Below are 24,367 nucleotides of genomic sequence, written 5' to 3' on the forward strand. Positions count from 1 at the left end.
AATTTGTGGACAATGATTGCTTTACACTGCATGGTGTACTTCATTTCTTAAAAAAACAAAAATAAGGTCAAGGATAGAATGAGCGAGCATTCAAAATACATGTACCACTGTACAAGATAGAGAAAAGCACAAAGATTCAAGATACGCAATCATCTTCATGTAGGAACAGAGAATCCTTTTCATTGTTCAGAAATGGGTAATGGGTAATGTGTAATGCCCCCTTTCAGGATTTTTGAAAAATATGTAATTTTTTCGTATTTTCTGATTTATAGAAAACTCACAAATGAAAATTATTCTTTGAAATTCAAACCCTTTGCAAATGCTGAAAAATAACATGTAATTTTTAGACTGAATGTTAGCTATGAGTGAATGTAAAATACTAAATAATCCTGAAGGTAATGTATGAATCAAAGTTTTTAGAATTATTACTGGAAATGAAAGTATGGGAAACCCTAAGCAACCCGAGATAGTAGCTGAAATGTAAACAACGTAATTGCATTTGTCAGCATAAATAATATTTTAAAACATTCGAACAACGGTAACTTGGGTTAGCTTCAGACTGCATAGCCAACGATAATAATAATAGTTAGAACTAATGCATAATTTCAGATCGCAATTTCTACTAACAGATCAGCAATGCAATCATGTATAATATTGCCCTACTACATTGTCCTTGCATGATCAGCATAAGTAATGAAATTAACTTTACATGTGATTGCCTATTTCAGATCACAGGTATCCAAACCCAGCCAAACATTGTCAATTGCAAATATATCAAGTGCAGGAGTAAATATAAACTTCAACACATAATATACTGGAAAGGAGGTGGCAGCAATTAATGAGAAATCTAATCACTTATTTTAAATTGCAGAAATTACAATGCAGCAATATATTTCTCACAAAGTTATCAACAGTAACCAGCGATAAATAAGAATCGTGAACAACAAAAAGATGATAACTAGTATTATAATATAGTGTAAAGACACCCCCTGATTTTTTTTTGAAAATTTGGCAATTGAACTTAACAGCATGATCATATATTTGATAGTTTTGCAGCTGTTATAAGTCTAATATGTCTTTTATAACATGCAATTTGCTGCTAACACCAATTTCTTGATGAATACAAATTCAAACATACAGTTTATTACATAACATTGACAGATTCATAATCATAAGTATGAAAACACCTCAAAAATAGGAGCCAATGGTGAATCACAAGGTTCCGAAACAACAAACTGATTGTGGACAGGTCTGCAACATGGTCTAACACAGTCTGCAATAGCAGTAAATTGCTTGTCACCAGTCCTGAAACTCCTTTTGGGCACTCACCAAGGGTCACCAACAAAAAAAATTGCTTCCAACTTAACCAATCACCTCTGAAAAGGCAGGGAAGAGACTCAACACAGGTCAGCAGTCACTTTCAACAAGTTCCAACACAGGGCATAAATTATGAAAGGTTGTGACCCTTTTGAAAGGTGGTGACTGTGAAAGGTTGTGACCCTTTCAAAAGGGCAGGCATGTTGAAGGGGTGTGATTTCTCCCTCATAATGGAAGATATAAAGGGAAGAAGGTCTCATTGGAGTTGGGGAAGAAGTGAGAACAATTGGGAAAAAATATATTATTTTATAAGGTAGCAATGAAGGGTTGTGACCCAATTCTAATAAAGGGTGGTGACCCTTTTACCAAGGAAGTATAAAAGAGATCATGAAGAGACGTCCCCTCACGTAGCAATGAAGAGACATGAACTTCCAAGGCTGATTGAGAAGTATATAATGCAGATCGATACTCCAAGGAGAAGGGTGGAGGAAAAATGAAAGAAGATAAAAGAATCAGTTCTGAAATATATACAGAAAACCACAGCTTTAATTTGGATTAAGGATAGTATGTATTGTTGACGTGTTTTTTAGGACATCTCGAACACAGAATAAAATACCAAGTATTCTGTCCTCTCTTGAACAAAGAAATCTCATATGCTAAAGAATATGATCAAATGAGATGACTCCAAGGTTTACAATGCAAACAATTGACTTTATGCTTTGAATAGACTCAGTGATGTATGATGTGATATTGTTGGAATCACAAGGGAACTTACGTTTATGAACACTGCTGGAGCGTGGAGTCTATACTCTACTCTCTTGGAAGATAAAGGCAAAGGAGATAAGGGATAGGAAATCTAATCCACTCCTAAGAACAATGATGATAATGGGTGATGCTTTGATAGACATATTCCTTCAAATCAAGCCTTGTTTTGTCATGATAACAACAACTACACAAAACTGATGCAATCTTTTAAGGAAATGGAAGATTTTCACATTGCGAATACATCATCTAAATACTCAATGCTAGCGCAACTTGAACAATTATCCACAATCGAACTTAGTACAATGATTAGGCTAAGGCTAACTTTACATTGTAGCTTACAATCAACAAACCACAAATAGTATGAACCAAGGGATTCATCACATATCATTGCATTTCTCTATTAAGATCAATGAACTTCAACTAAATTGGAGAAGTAACAAGAAATCATGCAACATGTAGAAATTACACATAGAGATCCACCATGCTTCAATGAAAATCATGTATTACATTCAACAAGTCTTGGCAACAATCTCTAGCTTCGTCCTCCTACTCTACTTCTACTTCTAACTGCTAACTATTAACCTTTACAAATGAAAGGCTAGGCCTTTTATAGATATCCCTATTACAAATGAATGGTCCGGATTGCTTTGGAATCAATGGCCAAGATTTAACAATAAAACCCTAAGTAGTGTTAGTTACAACTAACTTCATTTTGGCCAATGATATAATTACATCGTGATGGACACATGTCCTTCTTTGAATGTGCACAAATAGGGATTGATGTTAGGTACATGGAACAATCTCCAATGCAATGCCATGTGTCGCTTGCTCCCTCTTTAGATGAATCAGGTTCAATGAATTTGGACGTGCTGATGTGGCATGACTTGATTGATTTGATGATGACTGGATGCCACCTCACCTTGCATCATGTGGACCATCACAACGTGTTTGTGATTGAGGCATATCTCTTGATACTCGGTATTATCCATAGCTCAATGCGATGATGATGGGGCATGTTCTCAAATTGTATCATCATTGTGATCAAGTTGATCTTCTAACTTTTCTTAACTCTTCTGAAACTATCTCTTCTTGATCATATATGCATTTTCCTTCCTCTAGCTTGGGAATATTGACTTTGGGTTGCACTTCATGTTGATGATGTGTGATGTAGAACCTTGTGATGTCCACACTTACTTTTGATCTTCATTATGCCTACACCTCATCATCATGTGCAAGTTATGTAGTATTGAGTCCTGAATGTCTTGCATTGATGTAGGGTACCTCCATGTCACAATGTTTCTCATCCTCATTGCTCTGATACTTAATCTTGGATTTCCACAGGAAATTCAAGATGATCTTATGTTTCTTTCCTTATTAAACCCTGGTCTTGAAGTTCTTGAACATGCCACCCCTTTGTGTTGCAATGTGGACTATGGGAGTTGTATGTGTTGACCTCCTCCTTGCCTTAGAAATCCAAGTGTTCATGTTGCATGTCTTAGGTATTTGATTGCTAGACTCCATCTCGATGAATTTCATCCTTTAAGCCCTCCTTGCATTGATTCAGCTGCTCATCCATTCTTGAATATTGATTTACCCTTGAGTGTAGATCCTCATTATGCTTGCACAATGCAAGTTGCCCTTTAGTGCCTCTTCCCTTAGGTCAGCTGCCTAAAAATCACATGACTGAGCTGTTGATGGTGTTTTGATGCACTTTCGAACACAGACTAAAGTATTGAATACTCTATCCTCTCTTGAGTAAAGACTCTCAAATGCTGAAGATTTGCATTAGGATCACTTGAGATGACTTCAAGGTTCTTTTATGTCAGGTCTTGACTTGTTGGATAGCTTCAGTGGTGTATGATGTGATTTTGCTGGTATCGCAAGGTGGACTTACGTTGAATGCTTGAATGCTCGAATGATGTTGGAATGTGGGATTCACTTGATTTGAAAAAAAAGGAAAAAGGATAAGGTTTAGGAGGCTATTCTAACTCTAGGAATGTAATGGACGATCTTTGATGAAACTCTAAGTAAGTCTTGCTTTGACATGCTATGAACATCTTTACAAGGCTAGTGCGATCTTCTAAGGATAACTTTATGATTTTCAAATCATCTCCACAAGCATAGACACCATCAAGTTGATGCATATCAATGAAGGAGCGATAATTGAAGTTAAGCTTAAGCTGAATGATTCCAGTTGACTACGCACGACACTTTACCATCGGCAAGGTGTCAGTAGTATGGACATAAGAATTTCACCATTGATCATACACAAAGTCTTCCATTCATCTAAACAACATGAAAATTAAAGGAGAAGTAGAGGCCATGCAAATTGTTGAATCAACATATCAATTTCACCATATCTTCAGTGAAGTTTACATGCTTCTTGCGAGAATGTCTTGGCAACAATCTTTGCCTTCTCTTCCTACTCTACTCTAATTATTTTCTACTCTTGAACTGGTACTATTGACTACTAACTATTGACTATTGACTATTAACTTTACAAATGAAGAAGTGAGGCCTTATATAGTGCTCTCCTTACAATTCAATGGCTCAGATCAATTTGAGATCAATGGCCAAGATTGAAAGATAGAAACCCTAATTAGGGCTTGTTGAACCCATTACAAAGCATTTAATGCTTGACCAATGATATATTCACATGTCATGGGACAAATGTCCTGTGAAAATTCAATCAATAGATGGTGATGGTAGGTACATTGAACTTTGTGCCCATGTAGTAGTTATCTCCTTCTGATGGATGAGTTAGGTTCATTGAATCTGGATGCCTTCTCATGAAATAATGTGATTGGATGAATGATGACTAGGCGCCACCTCAGCAAGCTTGATTTTGGCAACTCATCACAAGTGTAGATGAATGAAGCATATCTCTTGATACTCAACACGTACAAGCTTTTGCTGTGATGATGACTTTGCTCAAGATGATCTTCTAACTTTGATTAACTCTTTCGAAATTGTCTCTTGTCTTGATCACTTCTAACTTGGAGCTTTCACCTGGCTATACTGGCAATGATTCTTGGATTTCCGAAGGAAATTCAAGATTGTGAAAAGTCTCTTTGAATGCCTGATGTTGATTGCTATTACTCCTTATGCTGATTACGTTCTTGGTTCTTGTCTTTGCTTAGGACGGATTGTGTCATTTCCTTGGATGCCCTGAAGTACAATGTCCTTCTGGATGAGAGCTCGCCTTTCTCCAGCCATCTTTCACCTGTGAAAAATGTATAAAGTAGTTTTGTAGAATGATATTTGATTTACAAATAAAACTTAATAATGTAGGCTAAGTCTCTCAACATTAGGGTGCATCTCCAATCCCTACCATGAAAATGATCGTCCTTACTAATAATGAATCCTTGCAAATGATTAAAGATGACCAAAATTCATTGAGAGAATCACTTATGACTGAAATTGACGAAATATACCAGCCTCTAGGTCTTATCAAATCCCAGATGTAGATTAGATGACCTCCCTGTAAGTTGATATTTACAGCATTGCCTTCGCTGTTGCTGCTGTGTCGAAATCCCCTTCCAAAATAAACAAAATTGCTGATCAAAGGGGGTTCGCTTAGGCAAATTCATTGATTGAGATTGAGTTCACTGATCTCTGTCAATCCAATGAGATCGTAGTGTAATGGTGAGTTCTCCACACCTTAAGTCTCATTGCCATGGAATGAAGTCGATTTGCTTGGAGATGAATTCGCTGGCTTGAATTTACCACTCTACAAATGAAATCTGTGCATATACAATCAGAATGGTGTGTATTAATGGCACTGATTGATAATCAAGGTCGCAGTCATGAATGAAGTAAGTTTGCTGTGCTTATGAAAGTAATTCTCTCTTAAGATGTTGATATGCTTCTGTTCACTGCCTCGGTTATAATTGTCACCTCATGAAGCGCTGTGTGGAGATGAGAATCAAGACCAGATCGCTCTCCCTATTAAGCAATTTTAGATAAAATAAGTCACCAGTGATCAGACTGAAAGTCAAATTGCACAAGCAAGAGAGATATCGATTGCAAATTGATCATATGAAATGATCGATTTGGGGCTTATTCTTGGGGTTCGATACTTCATCACAGGCAGCTAGCGATCTTTTATTTGATGTTTTGCAATTAAAAAATCATAAATCAAAACTGCATATAATGAAAATAGAAGCCCCCGTGAATTGCCACCTTTGATCATTGGTCAACACAAGGTGACATGCATTAAATTATTGCAATTGATATACCTAAAAAACTCTTAGTTTTGTAATTCGAACCGTTAAATGAACATTGCTAGGCTCCATTGATTTCAACAAGTTGCATTAACCAAACCAACTCTTTGTCATATATCGAATGCATCATTCTGCTCAGCGATTTTTCATTGAATACAATATCATTATAGTTGGCAGCGATTATTGATAGCTCAACCTTGAGCTCAAAACTATGAAATTAAATGTCTCGTGATTTTCATTTAACAAATTGCATTTGATACTTGCAATCTCTCTCGAATTTTAAAATCTGGCATTGAATGTAATACACTTCACTTTATCAAGATTGCCATTTGCCTCTCCATTTTGAATGACTTGCATCGTTGAGAGTTCTAGTGTTTGGATGTAGTCATTTAGCACGAATCATCCTTCCTTGTCGATTGCATTGATTAAATGATGTGTATCTTTCAAGGTATAACCCTTTCTTCTCTCATAATCGATGGAAGCAATAACATGAGGCATCGATAGCAATGACAAAATTATTTAAAAGCAAAGGCAAGGTGATTACCAGCAATGACTTAGGTGATTGAGAGCATTGGCAAAGTAATTGCTAGCATAGACAGCGGTGATTGCTAGCAATGACAGTGGGTGTACTAGGCAATGATAGGGTGATTGCTAGCAATGACAAGAGTATTTCCATGCCTTAGTCAATTTGCTTGATTTTTCAATTTTGCACTTCTTCCAAAAAAGCTAATATCTAAATGACTCCACAACTATCCTAGAAAGCAGACAAAAAAGTGGGGGTCCCCATTTGCAATGGGGCAATGTGTGATTATGTCACAACATGAGTGCATATAAATGAATGTCAAGTTGCCACTTCCCCCAAACGCAACCATCAATCAACTCCACCGTTAAATTCAATGATATCTGCCTTGCCATCAGTGAATTAGGTCTGACCTAAGATTTGATGTCTGAGTTTTGTGTTTATCATTTTGATTATTATGCTTTGAAGATCTGATTTTGATGTGGTTTAAGGTCCGAACTAAGAGATGATTTAAGTCTGATTTGCATGTTACTCAGGCCTGAGTTTGATGTATCTTCTAGAGTTTAATCTTTTCAATTTCACAGGTCTGATTCTGAGTTTTCATACCTTTGACTGATTGCTCATGTTTCTCAGGTCTGAGCGAATATGAACCCCCTTCTTGCAGAGCGCATTCAGACCTCCTGTTTGCATGGTGGGATTGAGGTGAAGCCTAACATAACTACACTTGATGAGTTTATTCTAGGATCTGAATTCCACAATACTACCCTTTTGGCTGAGTGGGATTAAGGGGTAACCTTGCATAGCAAGGTGCTTGAGCGCATATGACTTGTTAGCTTGCATACCATCACCCTTGGTGGAGTTAAGATGTTGCCCTTGCACAACTCTGAAACCTGGACCGGGTTTGACCTTTTACTTAAGCAATTTGATACTCATTCATCCCACACTTATGGCACAAATCAACCTCCAGCGCACAGGGTGGGTTTCATAGCATGGGCTGCAGGACTAAGGTGAGATGAGCACATAAAAAGAGGTCAAGTATACAAACTGTGATGTTAAGCACATTTGGGGCTGTCTTCACCTTTCAAGGCTTGATTTCTATACCACTTAGTCAAATTTGTAAGGGTTAGATCTAGTGCTATGCCCCTTAGTTCTGATTTTATTCTACAAAGGTGCTGATCACCATGTTACTCCTCCTCCAAGGACTGATCTTCATTGTTTAAAGTCTGAATTGTTGTTTGCAGGTCTGATTCCCTAGGTTATAACCCCCTCAATGAGCGCATGGATGCTAGCGTAAAACCCATCCATGTGTGCATTTGGAAGGTATGCTCTCCTAACAAGGTAGAGCGCATTTGAAGGTGGTGTTTGCATTAAGCTAAAGGTTGGGCGCATTTAGCACCTTACCTTGCACAACATTGCCCATGCCACAAGGAGCTAATCCCTCACTTAGACAAAATTGTTATAGTCATGGAGCTCATTTAGTGATGATGCTTGCATTGAAGACCTTGAGCACATTAGACACTCCTTGCATGCATGGTGGGATTGAGGACCTCACTTACATCAATTTATGCATGCCAAAGGGGGGTAAAACTTTACTTAGACAAATTTAATCTCTTCTTCCTTGTAGTGCCCCTACCCTAGCCAGCTTTGTAAAACCGGTTTGACCTTGGTTGACTTTTTTTATGTGGCATTCTTGGATGGCTGATTTACCATTATGTAATGTTGTAGTCAGATATTGTGATTATTGGGCGTACTTGTTAATGTGCTTTCGCATCGATTCTTATGTAAGTTTAATTGTTCTCTTGATTCTTGTTATTAATCTCGAGCTAACACTTTCATTAAAATATATATATATATATATATGCTTGTGTGACTCATGGTTGCAGGAGATTGTAGGTACAGTACCGCCTAGGTGCGAGGTTTGTCTTCACCTGGATTCACAGGTTTGAGTGTTCCTCTTTGGCCCTTAGAAATTGGATTAGGTGGTCGGGAGACCCTCATGTGACCCTAGTCGTGCCCTAGCGAGCGTCGTTAGTCGTTTGTCATAATTCTTTTGGTTGGGGATGTAGGTCGTCTGTTTGTTTGGCTTTCTTGGTTTGTGTATTTTAGCTTAATCCCTTCGAGGTTTCCTGGCGGGGCATTACATTTGGTATCAGAGCCCATGTTGCACCACTGGGATCTTTGGTTTCGCTTGTGCCCTTAGTTGGTGTTAGGTGTATCGACCTTATGTTGTATTCTTGTCCTCCTTGTTGTATGAGTGTGATTGAGCAGACCTTAACTTGTGTGTAACGTGTGTGTTCACACCTTGTTTTCACCTTCTTGATGTGGGTGCTTTGGAATGATTATATGTGCTTTGGAATGATTATATGTGCTTTGTCTACTTATTGAGGTCTTTGTCTACGATTTCTCTTATTCTGAAAGAGAGTCGTATGTACCTTCCTTATTGATTGTTGTACTCCTTTGACTAATCCTTTTGGGTTGGTTAATGTTGTCTTGAATCTAAAAGTACGAAATGTGCTTGTTTAAGGTTGTGATCTAGCTTATTGTTGTTCGCTTGAAGGACTAGTGTGATAGATATTGAATGCTTATTATGTAGCAAACTGAATAATTATCACTCTTCCTCCTCTCTCTCTCTAGAAATTAAAATGTTTTGATATGTGTAATTATCTCTTATTTGAGTTTTCTTTTGTGAGAGAAGGTTGCGACTTCTTGAGCCTTGTGTGAGCCTTATAACGCTTATGTGTTTTAGATTATAAAAGGGCTTTGGTTTGAAAGTTCATATTTGTTATTGAGAAAAAAAAAGAATTGTATGTTTACATTAAAGAATTCTCCATGTGTTTTGTAGGAGTAACATAATTATATTCTATCTTAAGTAAGGCGCATTAATATGCGAATAGTTGAATTATGTGAAATTGCTTTGTTTGTAAAAGAAGTACTAAAAGGGAACATGTTATAGTAGCTTCGAGAGTGTATTAATGTGTTCCACGAAAGGTTGTTTTATGTGTTTCTTTAAAACAATTTGATTGAGGATCTATTTTAGCAATGCTCCATTTAACTTGCCTTTGGATATATGTAATTACCTTATTATGTTTAGAAAGTGCGAATGAAAGACTTGTTTGATGCGTATGCATTAATGTGTATTATTTAGTTGATAGCTCCTTGCTCATCTTTTTACCGTACCTTGAATTTTCAATGATAGGTTGCAAATTATGATATGCGGTTGTATTGTATTAAGGTAGTGAGTGTTCTCAAGAGGTCTTGCACTATCGATAAGATTACTTGTTTGATTTTTGTTGTTTGGAAAACTAGAACATTCTGTTGCAACCATAATAATTGGAAATGTCTTGTTAGGCTGTTTGGCATCCTCATAAATGTAATGTCCCTACTAGTTAGAGATCATTGTCCTGCAAAACAGATTGTTAGAACACAACAAAAATATATATACATAACTAATCTAATTTGCAAGTAAAGTTCAATTACTTAATTAACACTACTTTCAATTCTTTAAAATAAAAAGGATACGAATGCCATACGAAGATATGTCCTTAGGCAGCTGTGAAGCTCACCTTCTTGGAACCCATCTTGGTTCCAAGCCATCCAGGAAATCGAAGGTTAATTCGATTCCTGTCTTGGATGTAACTTCTTACACCCAAGCCATCCAGGAAATCGAAGGTTAATTCGATTCCTGTCTTGGATGTAACTTCTTACACCCAAGCCATCCATGAAATCGAAGGTTAATTCGATTCCTGTCTTGGGTGTAATTTTTTACATCCAAGCCATTCAAGGAAGACCATATGTCAATTCCTTGCCTTGGATGATGCATCTCATCATCCAAGTCCATCAGAGGGGACCGGCCAGATCCGTCTCTTCTTGGATGAACTTAGTCAACCAAGCCATATATATGCATATAGATATTCAGTATATACTGTCTACCAGGGATTATCATAATCCCTCAATTAGGCTAAAGGAATTTCTTCCATATAGCCTCTATCATATAATCACATTAATATTACATTTTATAATTCATTACTGTTTTCCATTCCATAATTTACATCTTCATTTACATATTCTTTAATCTTTCTAATGATCCTAAATATACATGCATATTCTACATAGATTCCTATCTTTATTGCTACATTCATATAAGTAATCATTAGAGATATATGTATTCATAAAAATGCATTAATATATATGTGTGTGTGTGACACACATGTCCACACACATATATACCTTAAGACTTCTTAACCCCTCTTACTTGTACGCAGATTGTAGCCTGCGGTTGGAGTTCGCACTGTAGATGTCGCCTGCAGATTGGGAGGCATACCACAAAGAACACAAATGTTACTTCTTGTAACTTGATAACAATTCTGATCTGATCTTATCAATGCTGCCCTCACTAGATGCTTTTGATTCCTTCCCTTTATATCTCTCAATTTGAGGGAGAGGTCACACCTCTTCATCATGTATGCCCTTTGGCAAGAGACACACCCTTTCACCATTATCACCCTTTGAAAGAGTGCAACTCTTCATTATTTCTACCATTTGAAAGGGACACAACCTTTCATAATCAAATCTGCACTTATTATTTAAATCAGATCTGCACTTCTCATTACCCAATTATGCCCCCCCTCAAATGAGGTTTTCTTCTCCCTTTTATATATCATTGTTGAGGGAGTCACAACTTTTCCTTTCATGTCTTTTGACTTTTCATTAACTTAATTAATTTTTAATTAATCATATTTAATTATATCATTTTATATTTTAATTTTATTATTATCATTTATTATTAGATTCTATTTCAAAGTGGGGATATTATTATAATTTATTATTAGATTCTATTTCAAAGTGGGAATATTATTATAATTTATTATTAGATTCTATTTCAAAGGGGGGATATTATTATCATTTATTATTAAATTCTATTTCAAAGGGGATATTATTATCATTTATTATTAAATTCTATTGCAAAGTGGGGATATTACACTAAAACTGTAGCGAAATGAAAACCGTGCAACTAAAATGATAAGACTTATAGTTAGAAATTTTAGCTTGTAGTGTGATCTTGTTGATCTTGTGTCTTTGTGGGAAATAGATTGGTTATCAAACTCTCCTTTTTCCTCCTCTTTGCCTAGATTATTAGATTTTAGTAATGCTACTAAAGAGTGCATTGATTTAAAAAGAGTGTTTATAAAACATGTGAAATTGTACTTTTTGCATTTTTGGCTTTTTATGGAAAGATGAAAGTCTTGAGCTTCATAACGAAATTTGCATAGTTAGTAATGTGGTTGTGAATGCTTAATGGATTTAGAAAAGATATCGGAATGATGTTATTTCCTTATGTAATGGTGAATTGTTAAGAATTTTAGTATTGGTATCTAGAGTAAACTTTACTCAGTGATTCATGTGGAAAGCATAGGTAAAACCTTTCTTGAGTAAATGATAGCGTATTGAAAAAGTACTCCCCGTAAATGTGACTAAACCAGTAATGGTGCTATTCCTTGTGTATTGTAAGAAACTCGTGCATGCTATGTGTGCCCATGGGATGGTGAAGTAATCAACCATGGAGGATATGTTTACTTATGAGTATGGGAAACCATACTGTTTATGTGATGATTGCTATTTGTTTCCTTACTGAGTGCCAACCCACGGGTTGTTGATAAGTCAGTATGTGAAGGGGTAGTAGTAGAAGTCACCATTCCTTGAATAGTACGGAACGACGTACGAGTAATGTCGACGCAAAGCGACTTGAGCTTCTCTATTTCGAGGAAAAATATAGTTTTGTAATGAAGTTGTATTATAGGTGTACTCAATACTTTCCCTTGTGATGGACCGATTTATAAGGTTCATGTGTGCCAGCCTATTCCTATCCTTTATTTGAGCATATTGATGTCAGTTCTTGAGCAGAATGATGGTTTTATTGGAGGGTATTTTGCCTTGTCTTCATGAAAGGTATGTTATTTTTCACATGATGCTGCCAATTGTCCAGCGTTGGTAGACATGTGGGTGGACCTTAGCCATGTATACCTCTGGCGTATGGCGAGTATCCCGAGAGGTACGTCGCTATGCGGGGTGTGACCTGCGCGTGCCCTTTTCCGTGAGGTATACTGCCATGCGGGATACGTCCATTGCGTGCCTTTTCCGCTTGGAGTATTGCCATGTCGTGTTGAGACACGATGCGGGATGTAGTAGACATTGCCATGCGGCCTACCGACCGGTTTAGGGTAGAGCCATGCCGTGTGACGACATGATGCGGGGTGATGTCGAGGTGCACATTGCCATGCCATGCGGATGTGTGACTAGGCCACACCACATGATGAGCTACTGCGATAGCTAGACGATTGTTCCTTCCTTCCTCGTTGGTGGCTAGATGCTAGTCACATAGTGATGTTATGTGCACTTATGATATTTTTTATTTTTATTTATTTATTTCATTGTGGGCCAACAATTTATTTTATTTTGACCTTGAAGGTTTAGCCACTATCTTGCGATTTTTTGCTTACTTGATTTGATGTTGCAATTCCGGAATTATTTTCTTGCCTTACTGTTGGAATTGACGGTTATTATCTTTATTCTTCTGTACTTTGGTGGCTAAACTGGTTTATCCTTGTTGTTTTCGTATGCTGGTCTTGTGTTGAAATGTGAATTCCTCTCCAAGAACGTAGGAGACGGTCTTGGTTGAGTGTATACGAGGAAGTAGACGTAGGGAACCTTGAGGATGGGGGTATGTGAGGTTGTGAGACAGCTAGGATCCACTACCTACCTATGTGTGGTGACTATATCTTGGAGGCTAAACACCTTACGCAACAAGGGATGTTCACGAGGGTCTTGTATGGAAGGTAGCACTGCTATAGTGTGCCCTAGCACCATCAAGCCCTTGAGTGAGATGTTAGATATTTATGATCATGTTATTGGTTCTGAGATTAGGCATAGAGATGCTGGTCGTGCATGTTATCTTTGACCGAGCATTAGACATGCTCACATGTGGCCTTTTGAGTTGTGCATTCTAGTTATGTGGATGGATATTATGTGTAATCATGGATTAAATGGTGTTAACTTGTCACTATGTTATGGGACATAGTCATTGGAAAGGTTCTTATATGCCTAGAAAGTGTAAACAATTGAGTTATTTACGTTGCTCTTATTTATTGAAAGTTAACTTGGTTGTAGAAATTGATATTTGAAGCTAGTTCTATGCGATAAAGTTTTGTGAAAAGGATGAATTGGTAAAAGAAATTGATTATGATGGCATGTTCTCTTGTCCTGTTTGGTAGATGAGTATGGTAATTGTTGTTTACCTCTTTTTTAATGCTTTAATTTGGTGTAATGAAAGGAAGAAAATTCTTGTTTCTCTGCTATGATTGTGGATAATTCCTAGAATATTTTAAGAAGTGTATGGTTTTAGATGTATCTTGTCTATTGTTGCGTGCTCTCGGGCTTGGTTGGGTTAGGCAGTTTACAGGTGCCCTTTCGAGTTTTCCTACTGAACTAAACTATGTAATGTCCCCATTTCCGGGTTCTCTAGCAATGCAATTGTTACTGACATTTTGAGTTTGTGTCAACATGATTCAAGGGGTGTTTTGATATTTCCAATGAGCTCGGATGGTTTAGAGGAGTGAAATAACGCTTTCAAATGTTATTTTTGACTTTCGGTTTGGGCTCCAAGATTCTTGGAGGGAGCATCTATTTTTAGTAAGTCACCCAATCAAGCTTATTTATCATCTTTCATCATCGGGATCATTCCCGTGCTGTTAGATTTTGATTCCAATGCTTTTCAGTTATTTCCGCAAGTTGGGTGTACTATTGGCTATAATTTAATTAAATTTGCTAAGGTTTGTTGAAAATGTTAGCTAAGTTTGGATATCTTATTATCGAATTTTTGATGTTGTCAAATGACAATCAAAAGTTATATGTATTATCTCAATCAATGCTCAATTTATTTGTTATTGGGCTGGACCCAAATGTAACGTGGGGAAACAATTAACTATGATTTGAGCTAGGCTTAAATGTAACGTGAAAGGCTATTGGGCTGGACCCAAATACCTAATGTGAGAAGAATGTATGATTAATTAAATAATGTTGCAAGCCGACTTAAGGATGTCTACTGCTAAAAGGATGGTATATAATCAACTTCAAGATGAAGTCATTCACACAATCATACTTACTAGCAATGCGATCTGCTCTTTAGCGAACTCTACACAGCGAACTCTTCACTTGTGCAAGCTCAGTCAAGGACATTGAGGTGCGAAGTTGTCAAGATCTTCTGCGATTCTGCTCTAGCCTATTGTAGTCATCTCCTGCTGATCTGCTCCTTTGGTCATCTACTGCTGATTAGGGCTGCATCCTTTATCATCTTGCCAACTTGCTGTTTGGACAGCAATCAGAGATAAGTCTGCTATGTTGTAATTGCCTATCATTGAGATAATACATATCATAATTTAAGGCTGGGTTTTTGACCTCCAAGAGGGAGGTTTTTCTAGGGTATTGGTGTCTTGTGTCTTGTGTTTTATTACTATTACTGTTTATTTACAGTCTGATTATAGTCAATTGGTTTGTTTAACATCTGAGTACTTAAAATTAACAAGGTTGCTATTTTAATGAAAATTGTTTAGTGAGCACTTGCTATTTTAATGAAAATTGTTTAATGAGCACCTTAGTGTTATGGCTCGTTGGAACCAGGATGAGAAGTTTAAATCTTGGGCACATGAAACAGGGACCTTTTGTGTCAAATTACCATTATATTAATGAAAAGTTCAGTTTTGGAGCAATGGGGGAGTTTAAATTAATAAAGTTACTTTATTATAATGTCAACTTTAAATTATAACATAAAGTTGCTTTTCGAGAGAAAATAGAATAAAAGTGAGTTTTAATCCCGCATTGAGAGTGGAGGCTCACCAACAGTTTGGGAAGCGTTTATAAAGGAGCCTTGTCTTTCTCCAAGGGATATGTTTTGTGATTTATGGTATTTGATATTTCTCCATAGTTGCTGGTTTGACAGTGACAGTCATTTCTGAGGACGGAAACCCTTGGAAATTTGTAGTTTGGATGAATACCCAACTCTACCTATGAGGTGGACTCACTTAGGGTTCATCATTGAGCTGATTTGCAGAATTTTGAGCAGATTTTAGGAAGTTCCAGCTAGGGTTTGGACATGATAATGGAATCATATTGCAGATTGAAGGTCACATGAACTTTATATGAATTTTTCAGCTTGGGCGACCTCATCTAAGGCTTATTGGAAATGATGGCAAGTAGTTTTAGAATTTTTGGAGCTGTCTACAAATTTATATGAATTTTTCTTCATTTGGGACGGCTAGGGTTTGAGATAGTTTGCAGTTTGTAATCAGATTTCGTCAAGTTCATATCAGATTCCAGTTGTAAAGGTTTTGTGGCTCATTTGGCATCATATTGGCTTTATATCAGCGTAGGATTTCATTGCTACCATCTTTGCCCTAGGCAGTTACATTGGAGGGAAACATTTGCATGCATTAAGGGTGTGTAGAGGCTGCCATCACCTTCAGTTTTGATCAGAATTGCGTCAGACGTCATCAGCAGAGCTGCAGATCCATTTCCAACCACAACAAGTTGCATTTGGCATCATTTGGAGTCCACACAAGTAAGCAAAGAAATCAGGTATGTTAAGGAATTGAATCAGAATTTGTATTGGCTATGTAATGCACTTTTCATATGATGATTCAGTCTGATAACATTTGTATCAGCCCTGATAATAAGTGTACTCAGAACTGATTTATGCCTAATGTGATATCAATTCTTTGAAATTATCTTGTCAAAGTTTTGTTGAAAATTTTGTACACTTGGGAAAATATACAAAATTGTGGCTTCAATCACAGTGTGTGAGTAAAACTCTCCTAATTAAGGGAAGACTCCCCCTATCTATCTAATACTAAAACTAAAATAGGATGGAACAACATTCTTTCTTCTTTTTTCAAGAAAGCCAATATCCTTTTCTCTTCACAGAAAAGTGATAGCAATTTAACATAAAACAACAATAACAACTTTTTGAAATGAAATGAGAGAAAGGAAACGAAGTTTCTTGAAAGCTCAAAGACTTCCGTCACTTCCTTAGGGACGAGACAGCAATATCAAGCTCAAAGTCTTGACTATGTGAAGTCCTATCTACCCTTTTCTATTCTAATGATGTCAAGAACAAATTATGATAGGACAAAGTCTGAAATAACTTATTTCTTTCTACACAAGACAACAAGAACTAGTGTGAGCTCAAAGTTTCACAGCTATTTCCTACTATAAAATCTACTTCTAATCTCTGTCAAGAACGAGTGTAAGCACAAAGTCTTACAACTTTTCTCAATAGAACTTCTATTTTAACTTAATTAATTTCCAATATTTGCAGCACAAAGACTGCAAATCAAATTCGATTAAGCTCTTTATGAAACACTTGGAAGAAAAATAATATGGAACACAAACTCAAGAATGTAGCACAAAGTCGCAACACTTGAGTAATTTTCTTCTATTCCTTTCAATTCTTCAATTTACACATAAAAGCTCAAAGTCTTCTTTGCTGCAAATTTGGCAGAGTTTTTGCTTGCTTTCCAAAAGATAAAGATTACAATAGACCCCCTCAAGTATTTATAGGAGAGGAGTCTTGAGAAAAAGGTGGGAGGATCCTAACTAACTGGAGAAATTCTCTCAACCACTAAGACTTATTCAATAACTAACTATGACTTATTCAAAGTTACAAGTCCTATTCTAAATTGACTTGTTACTCGTTTACTTGTAATTACAAAAGTGCAAGTAATGACTTGACTTGCAATTTACAAAATGTTTTTACAAGTAAACTTGTCAAAAGAAAAACTACAACTAAGAGATTACAATTCTGAAAAATGCAACTAAGTGTTGAAAAACACTTAAGTTGCAACATGTGAAGACATGAATCCTTCGAACTTCTAGATGATCGTTCGTAGCTCAGCAGGATTCAACTCGTGGGTGTTCATGGAAACAATCATGGTCTTCACAATGGTATCATGACATTGAAGAAGCATAGAGTTGTACTTCTCCAAAGTAGATTGGATTTCCTGCAAGAAGATTTGATGTTTCATCAAAACTTGAATTGAGGCATCTGAAAATTGCTCACTCCTCCGCTCAGTATGAATCTTCATTTGTAGATCTGCGAGAACTTCTTCAAATGGTATCAACTCCCCATTCTGACCCATGATATTGCAAGAGGCCTTCTCACAGTGAGAAACAACACCTTGGAATACTTCAACTTGCAATTTCATTGTGTCATCAATCTCTTCAATGAGGGATTTGAGAACGAGGGCTTTGTTCTCTAGAAGCTCTTCAAATTCTAGATACATGACCTTGGAAGGAATAATGTCATGCTCCTGAAGAACACTCAACTGTTGTTGAGGCATCTTGCACCAAACCGTCAAGCTACCTTCAACCCTTTCCATGATCTGTTTGAAAGTCTCAGAGGTATGATTCAATTTTTCTTCAGTGGTCTCCAACTTAACCATCATTTGGAATATGTCTTTCAGCACTTGCGCACACAGATCATGAAGCTGATCCACCCAAGAGTCCAATGCTTGTACCTTCTGAGTAGCTCTTTCAACTCCCCGAATTGATTCTTGTGAATCGGAAGAACTTGAAGGATTACACCCTTCATTAGCAGGTTTTGCAATTTTATGAACAAGTGCAACAAGTTGCCTATTCTCCTCTTCTAGCTTGTCTTTCTTCGCTAGAAGTTCATCATACCGCTGTACTAGTTAAGCTACAGATTGTTGGGCATCATGCTTGACCACTTTATGCGTTTGTTTACCCAATTCTATCCTTGTGACCCTGTAATCAGCAACTTGCATTTCCACGCGTGGCTTAGCTACAAGGGGCTCAACAATTTCTGCCACTTTCATCTTATTGCTTTCAATTGTTACCCTTGAGATCGTCTTGGCTCCTTTAGCAACCTTGGGCCTAGATTGCTTAAGTTGCTGATAATCAAAGACATCAGGAGAAATTTCCTCCTTCCTCTTGGGAGTGAAAGAACTAAGCCATGGAGGTAAAACGACTAGTTCTCCTTCAGCTCAGCAACCATGGCTTGTTCAGTAACCAAAGGGCATGAAGATTGTTTCATAAACTCCTCAAAGATGGAAGTAGAGGTATCAATTTCTGACAAATGAATACATGCAAGAGTATCCATAAAGATTTCCAACAAACTCTCTTGTTGATAATCAAGAGGTGGCTCAACTGTTGAAATGGGAATGACATTCTGAGGAGACTCATCCATTACTGTGTCAAGAGGAGATAGAGGCAGCTCCATGGAAACTGAGGGGGGAATCTCATGAGGTGACTCCGGAGCCAGTGACTTAGGAGCATCATTTGATTGTTGTCCTTCCTTCGGATCATCGGGATCAATCACATGAATGTGAATCTGGGACTTTTCTTTCTCATGAATTGTCGTCTCATCAGGAGAAAGCACCATTGCTCGACTAACCCGCAATTTGATCCTCGTGCCTGAAGATGATGCACCTTCCTTGTTATCTATCTGGATTTCAGACTTGCTTCCAAGGGGTCCTGTAGAATCATCTTCTTTTCCAACCTTTATTTTGATGAGTCTAACACTATTACCTTTGAGCCAAGTGTTGGTGTTAGTTAAGATGGGCTGAAATCTCTCAAGAATGGAAGTGCATTCTTTGTGTGACCATTGGATTAAACGAAGTGGAGCTTCTTCAACCCTCCGTGAGACATACTCTCGATCAAGCACATTCCCATCATCAATCATCCCTTGCAGAATGTCCACCAGGTTCAAATCAATAATCTGCTCAAGGGTGAGCCGACAATAGTCCATCTTTAGAACCTCCTTTTCTATAGGGAGATCCACCCAGATATCGTCTATGAGATGCACATGTATGAAGGACTTTTTGATTCTCTTCTTCATACCTCGGTAGTCAAAATCTGCCCTTGACTTAAACCTTTTGAGTTTTATTTGCTACATCTTGGTCTCCATAGCTTTGGCTTTGGTGAGGTAGTACCGGCCAATCTTCAATGGGTTAGTTGTAGAAATCCGCATTCCAACCTTATGCTTGACAGATTGATGTGCATGAATCGCTATGATTTGCCTTCCCAACTCCATAAGAATAATCTTATCAGTTGAGCATCTAGGGAGCATGTATGGCTGCCCATTGTAACATCCAACTCTCATATAAGTGAAAGTTGGGAATTGAAGGAACAAACAACCATACTCATTCACCCTTTCCCATGCCTCATCAGATATTCTTCTATTCTTTAGAGTCTTGTCAAACTGACACATGAAATAACCAAAGAATGCATCTTGAACCCTTCTGAAATGTAATCTGTTGGGTCTCAAGAGTAGCTGATCATAGTACTCCCACACTGGTATAAGCGAACGATCACCCTTGGTAGAAAGACTAGGGAAATGTCTAAGTGACACTACCAAATACACTAAGTATGAGTTCATGTAAAATGTCATAGTGGTAGGGACTGCTGCAAGTTGTTCACACAAAGTATCACTAATAATCTCTCCCCATGAGATGTGATGGGACTGCCTTATGAACATGATAAACTGATACATCCAAGGATCAAAAACATTAGAATGCTCAAGACCTAACATTCTGCTGAGGAGAGTAATGATGTCTCCAATTTCCCACTTGAAGTCACAACGGTATAACTTAGCCCACCCTGTAAAAGCGGCTCATGGCTCATGGATCCATCTGTTAATGTGATGTTTGCTGTCCTTTTCCCTCTCAACATAGTACTTAGCTGCACTATCCTTGGAAATCTCCATATACACAGGTGCTGACAGTATTATGAAGACTTCTCAATAGTATCCGCATCAAGGCGGATCATTGCCTCCCCATCATCATTTTTGATGGTTCTCGTCTCCTTGTCGAAATGGTGAGCGCAAGCAAGAACAAATACATGTTCTAGGGCAGCCACCGAAAAAGAAGATGCATGATGAATGTGGCTGTCCAACAAACGCTGCATATTACTATCCTGCGGATCTTCCACCCTTTTGATGAATTCTGACATGTCAACATGCCCAATTTGTGTATCCTTGATATGATCCATAGGAGAGGAAACCTGTGTAGGAGAAACCTCATTTTGATATATGTCATATTTATATTTCATCTTCTTTGGAACGGAAGATGATGGTAAATCTGACATTGAAGAACAATCTGGTATGTTGCAATGAAGACTTAAAAGTTTCAAAGCAACATCAAGATCAGTTGCAACTATCATCTTTGAGAAAAACTCTAACCCTTGCACTTCACAATTTTGTGAGAGGAAGATGGGAAATAAAAAGGGATATTTGAAACTTGACTTTGACCAATTTCGGATCTTGGGGAACGTTTTACAAGTATACAAGTGGGGAAGGACAAACATGCAATCAGATTTTTGAAACCCGAATGCAAGTATACTTGTAAAAAGGAAAATGGAGAAATGGGTGGAAAATGAGATTTTGACATGCAGGAAATAACGAGAATGATATGTACGGATAAAGGCAATGAGTATGAACAAAAATGGAAGGATTTTGGGAAGATCACTTTCAAGAAAATGGGAAGAACTTTCAACGTGTAATCCGGTTTTAAAATCTTGATTTTGAAAGAATGGGTATTTTTTAACTTAGAAACTTGGAATTCCACCAAAAGACGATTAAAATGTTCCAACCATAGGGGAAGATCAATTATTTTCATCCTACTTGCAATCGGGATTTAAAATCCCGAATGCAAGTAAAGAGGGAAAATGGGGAAGAACAATGCAATTCACAAATTGCTTTGGTAAGAGGAAAATCTCTCTCACAAAATCGTTTTAGGCAAGAACTATCAAAATAAACATATATACAACTAGAAAGATCAAACAAGAAGAGAAACTAAACAAAGCAAGAAAGAAAAATGAAAGCAAAACCAAAAGAAATCTTACCTTGCTTAACCAAGATGCCTCTTCAAGAGATGAAACAATCTTTGGAAGGAAGAATTGTTGGTATAATTATTTATTCATGTTGGATATTATTACATCTTAATTAAGTTTACTTAGGTCATGCATATCATAGTAGTTTGGGTATGAGACACCTGGGTGTTTGTGCCACCTTGGGATAGTGTGTGTAGGAGAATTTCCACCTTTTGTGGTCTTATCTAGTTGTTACATTCCACTTTCGGTGGGTGATCCACCTCATGTGAAATATTTTATTGTTTCTCCTACCTACCACACCTATTTCCTACCTACCCTTGTTTCTTATTGAGCCACATGTCATATTTGTGTGCTCACATATCCATATAGCCTTGCCTATATAAGCAAACTCATATTCATTGTATGTAATTAATTGATTGATGATCCAATTGATCAGTATTTTTTTCTTGATAGAATACAGTTTATTCCTATCAATATTTTGTCTCCCTATTGTACTTTTCATTGAGCTCTTGATCTTGGCAAAATCTCACATGGTATCAGAGCCATTAGAGCGTCTTTGATTTGTCATTTTTGAGGCTTCAATTTTTGGATATGGGGAGGTGCTATTTTTTGGTGCGTTGTACAACGATTTGGACATCACGGTTGAGTCCGAGAGGCTGTTTCCATAAAAATTGAGTATAAACTCTGCCTATTTTGGAGAAAATCGGTTTTGGAGGAAAAAATTAGCCTATTAGGCTGGACGGTACGAATTTTGCAAAAAAAAAGTTTTTATGAAGACTTTGTACCCCGCAGAGTTGCAGGTGCGTACTGTTGCCGATCTCTGTAACCCGTGAACTCCTGACGTGTACCTCCCAGTCGGGCCACCCTGCTCTGGTGTAGATTCCATCCGTTGCAGGTCCTTCGGTTGTTGGCGTTGACTTCCCGGTGGTGCCCTCTCCCCGGCACCACCTGCCGCGAGTATCTCCTGCCAACGACTTCCTGCCGGCCCTGCCATTTGCGACCCCTGCATCTCCTTGCGACCCTTGCACCTCCGGTCGCCTTGTCCTGCTTCTCGTTGAGCCATAGACCTCCTCCGTACTGCCACGCGGCGGCCCGACATTTGCCCACGCAGTGCCCATCAGTTGCACAATTGGTTGACACGTCAATATTTGTACACTGCGTCAGTGATCCACATCAGCGACACGTCAGCCAGTCGTACGACACATCATTTGTACGGAACCACACATTTTTTGCCACGTCATCAAGTCCATACGGTACAGACAACCATGCAAGGGGAGGTGACGTTTTTTTGATGGCTAGGCGGGCGTCAAATTTAAGTCTGCCATTTATTGACGTCAGCACTGTGTCAACAGTATTTTGAAATTTTTTCACCCCCCTCTCAGTGAGCTTTTCAGTTTTGTAGTTCAACTTTGGAAGGCCATATCTTGCTCATTTTTGCTCCTTTTTTGGTGTAATTTTTTTTTGAAATGGGCTAGAATTTCGTGCTCTTCGCAGTGGTGGAGAATTTTTTTGATTTTGATGGACGGATTTTTTAGAATTTGCAGATCTTCATCATTGTAGTTGAGAATCCCCGATTTTGCAACTTCAGAGGGTTCGTTTGGGGTCATACGACCTCCTTTTCAGGCGCTGTTTTTTTTTAAAGTGCATAATTTTTTGTCTACTTTCATAATTTGCCATTTGTTTGCAGTGATTTTGAGTAGAAATTGTACTTTCAGTATTTGGTCATTTTTGGCCTATTTGGTACTTGTATTTTGCTTGGATCTCAGTTTAGATCACTTGTAATATTTTTTTAAAGTCTCTTTTAGCCTATTTCAGGCAGTTGTAAAATTGAAATTAGAAGTCCACCTTGCCTTGTTTTGCAAGTGGCTCATTGTATACGCACTAAGTATAAAGTGCCAAATCACCATTTTGGGGGGGGGGGTCTTGTGTGATTGATCCTCTCTCTATCTTGTGTTTTTTCATTTTGGTGCTATGGGTTCTCCTAAATTTCCACTTTTAACTCCTCATAATTATGCTTCATGGAAGATTAAGTCTTGGAGTAAACTAATGGAAAAATTACTTATTCATTTTGTAAATGGAACTATAATAGTACCACCCGATCTTAAGGCTGATCCTAATGCTCAGATTGAATGGCTCACTAAGAATGCTATGGCACTTGGAACTTTGAGAAAGTATGTATCAGATGACCTCATTCTCACATTGAGAAGTGTACTACAATCAAAGAGGCTTGGGATATTTATGAGAAATTGTATGGACAAGTTGATGAGATTAAGGGCTACAAACTTGATAGCGAACTCACAACTTTGGATCCCAAGGATTTTGATACAATCCAGGATTATGTCACAAAAGCAATTGAGCTAAGAGCAAAGCTAAAGGATTGTGGCATTGACAAAAAGGATTCTCAATTGGTTTATAACTTGTTGGACAAGCTTCTTTCAGAGTATGCAGCCTTTGTATCTAGCTTTCACACCCATAGGTTAGCTCAAGGTTCCTCATACACTTCTCCCTCATTTGATTCATTCACAGAGATGTTGATACTTGAGCAATCTAAGTTGACCAAGATGGGGATTCTCAAATCTTCAAAGTCACAAGCTTTGGTGGCTAACGAAGGGAATCAAAGCAATCAAGGGAAAGGCAAGAATCAAAA

At 37.7% G+C, this 24,367-nt stretch overlaps 1 protein-coding gene across 1 annotated transcript in view; it reads left to right on the top strand.

Annotated features, from left to right (window-relative positions):
* Nucleotides 1-24,367, top strand: part of LOC131068844 (uncharacterized) — a 111,311-nt gene that overhangs the window by 12,768 nt on the left and 74,176 nt on the right. The gene's annotated exons all lie outside the window — the stretch shown is intronic.

Source organism: Cryptomeria japonica, chromosome 11 (genome assembly GCF_030272615.1).
Source record: "Cryptomeria japonica chromosome 11, Sugi_1.0, whole genome shotgun sequence".
NCBI classification, from domain to species: domain Eukaryota; kingdom Viridiplantae; phylum Streptophyta; class Pinopsida; order Cupressales; family Cupressaceae; genus Cryptomeria; species Cryptomeria japonica.